The sequence below is a fragment of the Helianthus annuus genome, chromosome 10 (genome assembly GCF_002127325.2).
Source record: "Helianthus annuus cultivar XRQ/B chromosome 10, HanXRQr2.0-SUNRISE, whole genome shotgun sequence".
Lineage (NCBI taxonomy): Eukaryota > Viridiplantae > Streptophyta > Magnoliopsida > Asterales > Asteraceae > Helianthus > Helianthus annuus.
This window is the reverse complement of record NC_035442.2, coordinates 127,411,640-127,421,805: the sequence shown is the minus strand read 5'-3', so window position 1 is coordinate 127,421,805 and position 10,166 is coordinate 127,411,640. Positions and strand designations below refer to the sequence as shown.

Below are 10,166 nucleotides of genomic sequence, written 5' to 3'. Positions count from 1 at the left end.
ATGGCAAAAGTGTAAATTTAAACGGGGCAAAATTGTAATTTTTAACCGAGGGCAAAATCGAGATTTTTAGCTGAGAGTAAAAGCGCAAATTTATTTTTAAGTAGGGGCAAAAACATAATTTTATACTGATGGCAAAATCGTAATTTTAAGGCGGGATAAAATCGTAAATTTGTTGGACCAATAAGTGCTAGACAGCTGCCTGACACCGTTGACTATGCCGCCCATTTAAGCCTGGCATTATTGACTATGCCGCTCATTTAAACCAATAGAGGACAAGAACTATTCCTGCCGACACTTACATTTGTGGTTGTTGAAAATTAGTTGTTAGTTGTGACGGTATGGATGGGCGAATTGATTTGAGAATTATCTCCCTTCTTCCGTATTTCTCTTCTTGTTTAAGCTTTCTCGCTAATAAAGCTTGATTACCAATTTCGTTCGTAACAAGATAACTTTCAATGATATGATACATACGGCCAAATAAACATAAATCATATAGATTATGCCCTCACTTGCAACTAAACAAATATCCACGAACAGCAACAAAGTCAACATCAGCGTTTGTAGTCCAACGGTTAGGATAATTGCCTTCCAAGCAATAGACCCGGGTTCGACTCCCGGCAAACGCATCTTTTTTTTTTATTCTTTTTACCCTGAATTTGCAACTTTAAAATCTTATTTTGAAGACACACATAAGCGCTGAAATTAAAACTTGAATCTTTTCGTTTGCCGCGATGTTGAATAAAGTTCAATGAATCAAAAGTGAAAACCATTGGAATTTGGTTTTTCATCGGTTGCTGAAGTATCTATCTGCTCTTCCATTCTTTCTTCGGCTACAAGCGGAATCGATGTAAAAGGTTAGAAATACAACAATACCACTTTTCTGCTACTCGTGTAAAAGTTAACCAGTTAGTTTCAACATTTAATCTATGTTTAGTAGCCAAATTAGGTATTCGGATAGTAGAAACTCAGTTAGGGTTCTGCTATGTGAGTTTTGGTATATATGCATGCATCCTCCGGAACTGTTAGCTTCATAACAGGTTATCTGTTTGAAAAGTAAAAAGATAAGGAGATTAAGTACAATCAGATAGAAATTTTGTTTTCACTATATCTGTGGTTTTAATTTAAGGGACTCTAATAATTTAATTTAATTTAATTGACTGGCTTCATGAATTGTGAGTTCTTGGCTCATAATTATTAGACTATTATGTGTTGCCGTGAATGTGAAATGTGAAAAAAAAGTGCGCAATGTAGGCAGTGGGGCTTTCACATTTCACACACATTAACATGTGTTGTGGTAATGTGAATTGTGAATTAGGGGTATTATTGTAAAATCTGGCAATATAGGTTGAAGATGCATTCGCTAGCGCCCTCTTTGCGCTTTAGATGTGGCGGTGTTGGGCGCCCTGGTTGCCTACGTGGTCTCCCCTTCGCGCCCCACACTTCTACCACAACACATCATCATTATCATCATCATCATACTCAGTAAATCCCACCAATAGCAAAGCTAAGGTAGGGTCTGAGGAGGGTAAGATGTAGACAGCCTTACCTCTACCCCGTAGGAATAGAGAGACTGCTTCCAGTGAGACCCCCGGCTCGTCTTCTACCACAACACATACCTTATTATTACTATCACACAACATTTTTCTTAGGTTTGTTTGCTTAATTTAAGATTATGATAAACTGATAATGCTGCAATATTGTAAGATCCAGGGACAGAATCTTGTCAGATTACAAGTGAATGTTTCTATTAATATTTTTAGCTGACTTGTGAGGAAAGTATATTCTAAATATGAAAAAGGACAAGTGCTGATGACTTCATTTAGCTCATTTCGAGAATCAAAATCGGTTCTTCCTTTACCCAAAACAAGTGTATACTACTAGACCAAATGCCGATATGACTTCTTAGGCAAAATTTTCAGAGTTAATAAGTTATTGTATTTCAAGTATTTACACAATAATAAGTGATCATATGACATTCTGATTTTGTATAATCATTACTTTTGTTGTTTTGGGCATAATGTGGAGATTAACTGCTGCAGACAACCAAAACAGTCACTCTTTGAAAGTTTATATATTTATTGTTTTATTGTAGTTTGTCTACTTTCAAAAATGTTCTCTTGAGAAAGAATATATTTCAGTTTTACTAATGTATGCAATATATAAGTTACTGTTAGAAGCCTTTCATTGATTTTGAATGGCAAAAAAGCTTTATAGAAATTCAGATCACAGCTTGTCTGCTTTTAGATGATAACTTCTAAATAGAGCAGGAACAAGGGACAAGAATATTGTCAGATTCATAGTTATTAAGGCGCCAGGCGCATAGGCCTCGCCTGGGGCCTAGGCGCAACGCGCAAAAAAAGCAAGGACATGAGAAAAAAAGCGCACAATGAAAAAAAAAATAAAAATAATCTTATGTATCAGAAAAGTAATACTAATCTTCAAATAAAATAAACGAAAGCCAAATGCCCAAAATAACATAAAATTAAAATAGTTTCTTGATATGGACAAAAAGTCAAAATAAGCTGTGACAGTTTCTCAAAAAAGGGGCATTCCGAGAATTGAACTCGGGACCTCTCGCACCCTAAGCGAGAATCATACCACTAGACCAAATGCCCACTTGCTGTATGTGCCTGTTTTTATTTGTAATCACCATGATTGATATATGAGTTTACCAACATTACATTCTTCAAAGTATGTAAGATGAGTGAAGTCAAGGTGCTTTAATCTTTTAGTTGTGGACTTTTATGCTAGATATTCATGTGTAGAATCTCTGCTAAGTTTGCTTGTTGCCATCCTTCATGCCCATATCATTTCGACCCGAACTATTTCAACTCGCACGTTTTGACCCAAACCATTTAGACCCGCACCATTCCGACCCGAACGGCCGAACCGTGTCGACCCACACCGTGACAACCCGTACGTGTCGACCCTCAACGTTCCTACCCGAACCGTTTTGACCCGCATCATTTCGATCCGAACCGACACCATTTTGACCTGTACCATTTTGATCCGAACTGGCACCATTTTGACTCGTACCATTTCGACCTGAACCTCGGGTGGTAGGTTCCAATTCATTTGGCAACAAAAAGCATCAAAAATGGAATTGAGATTCCAATTCCAACAATTTCCAATTCCTATTGGAATGTTTAAATTCCAATTCCTATACAAATTCCAATTTCCAAGTCTAAAATATTTCGTGAACCAAACACACCCTTAAAGTTAAATGAACTTAGAGCTCCTTAACACTAATGAGGGAATGATGTCTGTGTGTGGCTTATAATCAAAAACTCATGCACAGATGCATTGAACAAGCAATAGCATTTTAATGTCTTCCCTTCCGGTTTTGATCTGTTTTCTAGGTTTAGTAACTGTTTTAGCTTGAGTCTTGACGTGTTGGTTATGTTTACTTATTCTAGTATTGCTGTTGCCAACTTGGTGCCTAAGATTAATGGCAAAAAATAATGACCTTACATTTGCCTGATCTAATTACATATGCTTGTCATGAGGTGATTTTTTGAGAGAATGATCCAGAATCACATGTATGTAGCATATGGGATCACTTTAATAGGTAGTTCTGTTTTCAAAAGTCATGATCTGATGTCAGCAAACTACAAAAAAACAACAACAGTGGCACCATAAGATACATGTGAAATAAATGGAATGTTTAAAAAAGGGGGCATTCCGAGAATCGAACTCGGGACCTCTCGCACCCAAAGCGAGAATCATACCACTAGACCAAATGCCCACTTGCTATATATGCCTGTTTTTTTAATTTATAATCACCTTGAAATATGAGTGTACTGAAATTAATATATTCAAAGTATGTAAAATGATTGAAATTTAGACTATGTGTTGTGGTGAATGTGAAATGTGAAAAAAAGTGCGCCATGTAGGCAGTGGGGCTTTCACATTTCACACACATCAACATGTGTTCTGGTAATTTGAATTGTGAACCAGATGCATTATTGTAAAATCTGGCAATTTAGGTTGAAGATGCATACGCTAGGGCCCTCCTCACACACTAGCCGTGGCGGTGTTTCGCACCTCGGTTGCCTACGTGGCTTCCCCTTTGCACCCCACACTTCTACCACAACACATAGTTTTATTATTACCATAACACAACATATCTCTTAGGTTTGTTTGCATAACTTAAGATGACAAACTGATAATGCTGCAATATGTTAAGATTCAGCGACAGAATCTTATCAGATTACAAGTAAATGTTGCTATTAATGTTTTAGCTGACTTGGGAGGAAAGTATATTCTAAATATGTAAAAGGACAAAGTAACTGTTGACAACTTGGGATGAACAAATGGTATTGGGTACCGGTACCGAATTTACCGAACCGGGTACATTTTTGTTACCGATCCGGTACCGTACCAGGTCGGTACCAGAACCGGTACCCACTTTTGGGAATTTTCGGTACCGGTACCCACTTTTGGGGATTTTCGGTACTGGTTGGTACCGAGCTCATCCCTATTGATAACTTCATTTAACTTAGAATGCAGTGGCTTGAGGTGGGGTATTTCGAGAATCGCAATCGCTTCCTCTTTCACCCAAAACGAGAATCATACTACTAGACCAAATGTCCATATGACTTCGTAGGCAAATCTTCAAAGGCGATAATAAATATCATAGTTCAAATTATTTACACAGTTTCAAGTGATCATACAACATTTCACTTTCCTGTAATAATTAGTTTTGCTGTTTTAGGCATAATGTGGGGATTAAATGCTGCAGCCAACCATAACAGTCACTCTCTAAGTTTTATATCTTTATTGTTATTGTAGTCTGTCTACTTCCAAAAAAGTTCTCATGAGAATGAATCTTTAGTTATGTTTGCAATATGTAAGTTATTGTTAGAAGCCTTCTGTTGATTTTGAATGGCAATAAAGCTTCGTTGAAATTCAGATCACAGCTTGTCTGCTTTAAGATGATAGTTTCTAAATAAAGTAGGAACATGTGATAAGTATATTAAATATATGATTACTAAAGTGATGAAAAGAATATGACCGGGACTCAAAAATAAGTAAAAGTATATTTCTTAGTAAAAATAATTTACTTAGCATGGGCAAAAGGTTAAATAAGATGAGATAGTTTCTTAAAAAAGGGGGCATTCCGAGAATCGAACTCGGGACCTCTCGCACCCAAAGCGAGAATCATACCACTAGACCAAATGCCCATTTGCTTTATATGTATGATTTTATTCTTTAAAACTGTTATTGAAAACTGAATTCACTGGTGTTGCATTGTTAATATGTCATCTTTCATGAGATGGACAGTTGTTTGAAGTATGTAGAACCATGTTGTGCATACATCAACAAATTTTCATTAAATGTTATATATTCTTGTTTAGAATCAGTTCATTTAACTGTCGGTAGCTTGAGGTTACAGTCTCTGAAGCAAGAAGGTTTTGGTGCTTTTTGTCTTTAATTTGCTATCTCACCACTGCAAAGTGAAATACTGCATATTCTAGTTGCAAACTAAGATCATTGTATTGCTACCAATAACCAATGTTAAGTGCATTTTTTCAGTCGTTGCAAACCAACATATATGCAGATGTATTGCTTTTGACTTAGACATATGGAGCCTTGATGAAAACAGAAAACCGTTGTATTGTTGTTACAATAACATCTAGCAATGATTGAAAGCTCATATCTCATTGATGGTAGATTATAGGTTCAGATCTGTATTCTCGCTTTTGACTTTAAGCCAACTTCACCCGGTATTAAGTATGACACTTGTTAGAGTATTCTCCCTTTTGACTTTAAGCCAACTTCACCCGGTATTAAGTATGACACTTGTTAGAGAAATGAAGATGCATCTTTTTACCAAGTTGGTGCCTAAATATTGAGTATTGACTGCTGTACCCCTGAGTTAAATTTATTGGCAAAAAATAAGCATATTTTTTGGCATATCCTATCATTGTAGTAGGTAGATCTGTATTAAAAGTCTTCAGTTGACTTTAGTTTTTAATATTCATTAGGATACCGTTTTTCAATAAAACAGTAGCAATTATAAGTTCATATATAATGAGTTGATTTTGTGAAAAAGGGGGCATTCCGAGAATCGAACTCGGGACCTCTCGCACCCAAAGCGAGAATCATACCACTAGACCAAATGCCCTCTTGTTAACTACCCTCATATCTTTATTTTTATATTCGCTTTTTAGACATGAACTATTGCTGGTGTAGTACACTTTTTACTTTTTTGGGTATTGTATGCTGGTAGGAGGATTAACACAAGGGCTTGGAATTCTTTTATTTCTTTCTATGTTTATATTATTGCTACTCGACATCAAATGCATTTTTGTAGTTGAAAACAAAAATATTGTTTAATGGTTTGTTTTTGTTCCAAGTAATACGGGGCCTGTTGTGACGTGTAACGTCTAGTTCTAATCAAAACCTCACATCTTGGTGATATTGTTCGTACTTTTATTTATGATAATTTGTGACTTGTGATCCAAATATTGGGCATTATAAAAAAAGATCTATACTCTCTCTTTTAATAGTAAGCTTTTTTTTTGCGCCTTGCGCCTAGGCCACAAGCAAGACTTATGCGCCTTGAGTGCGCCTAACACCTTTAATAACTATGGAGTAATCCATAGACTCCTTCAGGCAGCATAGTTTAATTAACTGAATACTCGGAAGAAAAACTTGAAATCATTCGGAAGATCCTTAATCCACCAAATTATCTTTTATCATATTTGGTGACTGTGCTCAAGCTCTACTCATGATAAACAGGAAAATCGATTATCATTATGCTATAAGGGCCATCACCCTTAATAATAATGATTTTCTTTAAATAGTTAATAACTTGACTCAGTTCTAAGCCCCAAACCTGCTTTTCGGTCAGCTTATCTGTTCTAAGTTCTAACCTAAGAGAAAACTTCTAAATGCATAAATGAACAATCTCGAGACTATCAGGACATGTGTAGCATAGAACAATATCAACAGTCATAGACACATTGATTGAATCGAGATACTTAAATTTAAATAAACTTAGAGCTCCTTAACACTAACAAGGGAATGTTGTTTGTGTGTGACTTGACTTATAATAAAAAAAATCATGCACAGATGCACTCAACAAGCATTTTACTGTCTTCCGGTTTTCATCTGTTCTCCAGGTTTGGTAACTATTTTAGCTTGAGTCTTGATGTGTTGGTTTATGTTTGTTTATTCTGGTATTGCTGTTGCCAACTTTTTACCAACTTGGTGCCTAAGACTCTTAGCAAAAAATAATGACCTTACATTTGCCTAATCTGGTAATGAAGTTACATATGCATGTCATGAGTTGAATTTTTTGATAACTTGATGTCAGTAAATTACAAAAAAAAATAGTGGCACTTCTAGATGCATGTGAAATGAGTGGAATTTTGAAAAAAGGGGCATTCCGAGAATCGAACTCGGGACCTCTCGCACCCAAAGCGAGAATCATACCACTAGACCAAATGCCCTCTTGCTAACTACCCTCGTATCTTTATTTTTATATTCGCTTTTTAGACATGAACTATTGCTGGTGTTTTACATTGTGGAGTTGAAAGTCAATGGTTAGTTGGGTATTCTGATAACCATGATGCTGATATGTGTGTTCATACGAGGATTTAAAGAAGCAAACTTCTAAAGGATTGAATAAATTTAAGATGTGTACATTTGTAGTAGTTAAACTGGTCGGCAAGACTCATATAATCTTTCGTTTTTGGTTTGTTTATCAGGTTTGGTGATAGAAGTATCATACGTGTTAGTTTATGATTGCTTATTCTGGTAATTCGCGTAACTCGGTGCCTAAATTTTTTGTGAGAGAACAGCAAATTTACATCTGCATATTCAGGTAATGTAGCTGTTCATATTTGTCATGAAGTTGCATCTTGTCATGATTTATGTATAGTAGTCAATGTACATAGTTGAATTTGTAAACATTATCTTTTTATATATACAAGCACATCTTATTTGAATATAATATCACTTTAGTAGGTAGATCTGTTTTTAAAACTCTTGAGTTGACTTTAGCTCATAGATTATAAGATTAAATAGAACAGTGGCACTTTAAAAAAATAATTAAAATGCTATTTAGAAAAAAAGGGGCATTCCGAGAATCGAACTCGGGACCTCTCGCACCCAAAGCGAGAATCATACCACTAGACCAAATGCCCTCTTGCTATATATGACTGTTTTCGTTTGTAATTAAAATGCTTAAGATATGAGTTTACTGACATTGCATACTCCAAAAAAATGTAAGTTAAGTGAATTTGAGGTTCTTTTTCCTTTAGTTTTAGACTTTTATGCTATATACTCAGGTATAGAATCACTACTTTAAAACTCTTTTAATGCATAAGTGACAAGCCTCTGGACTATGAGGACATATGTAGCATAGAACAGTAACAAGGGGGAATGTTCTTTGTGTGTTTAACTTATAATCCAGAAATCATGCACAATTCTTTGTGTCTTTTGATCTGTTCTGCAGGTTTTGTTAACTATTTTCGCTTGACGTGTTCGTTTATGTTTGCTTATTTTTGTAACGCAGCTGCCAACTTTTCACCAGCTTTTGCCTAATCCAGTAGTGAAGTTGCATATTTTTAGATAGTGAATGTAATATGGGGGGTTAGACTGTAATAATGTGTTAGTCAGGGGGGTTAGTTGTAATATTGTAATGACAGTGGTTAGGAGTTGTTAGTTACTATAACTAACTAGTTGGTTAATGAGAATGATAGCTGTGAATTGAACAATTTCCTTCTCTCTTGTGTTCTTCTCAATTTGTAGCTAACACATATGCTTGTCTTGAGTTGAATTTATGGCTAGATATTCAGCCTTGGCTTATGTTTTCAGTGGGTCCCCAAAAGAAATATAGAGGGCTGAGAAGAACCAGCTGCCTACCGCCAGTGGTGGAGCTTGACTAAAAGTTCCCGGGGGGGGGGGGGGGGGTTGATCATTGCCTACCCCTGGGTTTCCATTAAGCTCTGTCCCTGCCTACCGCTGATTCCTTGACCAAAAGAAATATTATTGTCATCTCGGATTTGTGTGTTTTCTATGGGGAGATCATTTCATCGTGTGAGTACATATTCGTCTCTTGTGCCTTTGCGCAGTGTACATGGCAGGTTATCTCTACCTGGTGTGAAGTCCGATCTATCTATGCCTTTACTTTACGTGACATTCGTGATTTGCATGAGTTCATCCATGGATCCAAGAAAAAGAGGAAAGCCTTTCATGTTGTGGTTTTGATTGCTCTTTGGTGCTTATGGCATTTGCGTAATGACATGGTTTTTAATCGGAAGTCGGTTTATGAGTTTCTTTTAGATATGCTGCAAACCATCGAAGATAGGTCCACATAGTGGCGTTCCTCAAAAAAGACGTCCGAAGATCAGAGAACACACTTTTCTTACGCCTGACGACCGTGACCAGCGACAATAAGCTTCTCCTGTTCAGCCATAATGTCTATTGCTTTTGTCATTTGTCTTGAAAGTGTTATCCGTTTGTATTTAGGATTGAGTTCCAATGTGTTTGTGTTTTGTGTGTTTGTTGTAAGTCACGCATGGCATAGTATCAACGTATGACTCATACGTTGCGCATGACTCATGCGTGGGTAAGAAACTGTAATGAAACTCTGTCCATTTGGATTTTTGAATAGAAGAAACGTTTATTTACCTTCTTGCATTCTCACACAGTTTGATGGATTCTGTACGTTGAACTGTTGTTCAAAGTAGAAGCTCCTGTTCATTGAAGTTTAATGACTTAGAACAAGATTTTATCTAGGTTTTTCAAGTGGTATCAGAGCAATAGGCTCATTCTACTTGTGATTTTGCAAGAATTGATCAAGAATTGGACAAGAAATGGAGTATTTTGGTTAATTTGGACATTTGGACCATTTTTTTTCTATTTTTCGGACTTTAGAATGTGTTAAACTGATAATTCAAGCTGCCATAATCCTCTAAAATCAACCTACATCATAACCTGATCAAATTTGCACGTCAAAGTAGCCAAAATTCAGACTTAGAAATCTCAGTTTCAAACAACAGCATGATCACGCATGTCTATTTTCTGCATCACGCATGTCTCATACGTCACACATGTGACATACGGAGCGCAAGAGACATACACTGGGATTAATGTGCCCTAGGGTTTTGTGTATTCTGTGACATACGTGAATAATTGAGACATTCGTGAGCTTG

At 36.3% G+C, this 10,166-nt stretch overlaps 1 long non-coding RNA gene and 7 other non-coding genes across 8 annotated transcripts; 2 read left to right on the top strand and 6 right to left on the bottom strand.

The window, feature by feature from the left end:
• The first annotated feature begins 554 nt into the window (after positions 1-554).
• Positions 555-626, top strand: TRNAG-UCC. Its single transcript has one exon. It is a non-coding gene; the product is annotated as a tRNA-Gly (tRNA).
• On the top strand, positions 606-9,643 carry LOC110885906. Its single transcript, XR_002562492.2, has 3 exons — positions 606-854; positions 7,716-7,831; positions 8,827-9,643. It is a non-coding gene; the product is annotated as an uncharacterized LOC110885906 (long non-coding RNA).
• TRNAP-AGG lies at positions 2,544-2,615 on the bottom strand. The gene has a single exon. It is a non-coding gene; the product is annotated as a tRNA-Pro (tRNA).
• TRNAP-UGG lies at positions 3,674-3,745 on the bottom strand. Its single transcript has one exon. It is a non-coding gene; the product is annotated as a tRNA-Pro (tRNA).
• On the bottom strand, positions 5,112-5,183 carry TRNAP-UGG. The gene has a single exon. It is a non-coding gene; the product is annotated as a tRNA-Pro (tRNA).
• TRNAP-UGG lies at positions 6,056-6,127 on the bottom strand. The gene has a single exon. It is a non-coding gene; the product is annotated as a tRNA-Pro (tRNA).
• TRNAP-UGG lies at positions 7,386-7,457 on the bottom strand. The gene has a single exon. It is a non-coding gene; the product is annotated as a tRNA-Pro (tRNA).
• Positions 8,082-8,153, bottom strand: TRNAP-UGG. The gene has a single exon. It is a non-coding gene; the product is annotated as a tRNA-Pro (tRNA).
• Positions 9,644-10,166: the final 523 nt, after the last annotated feature.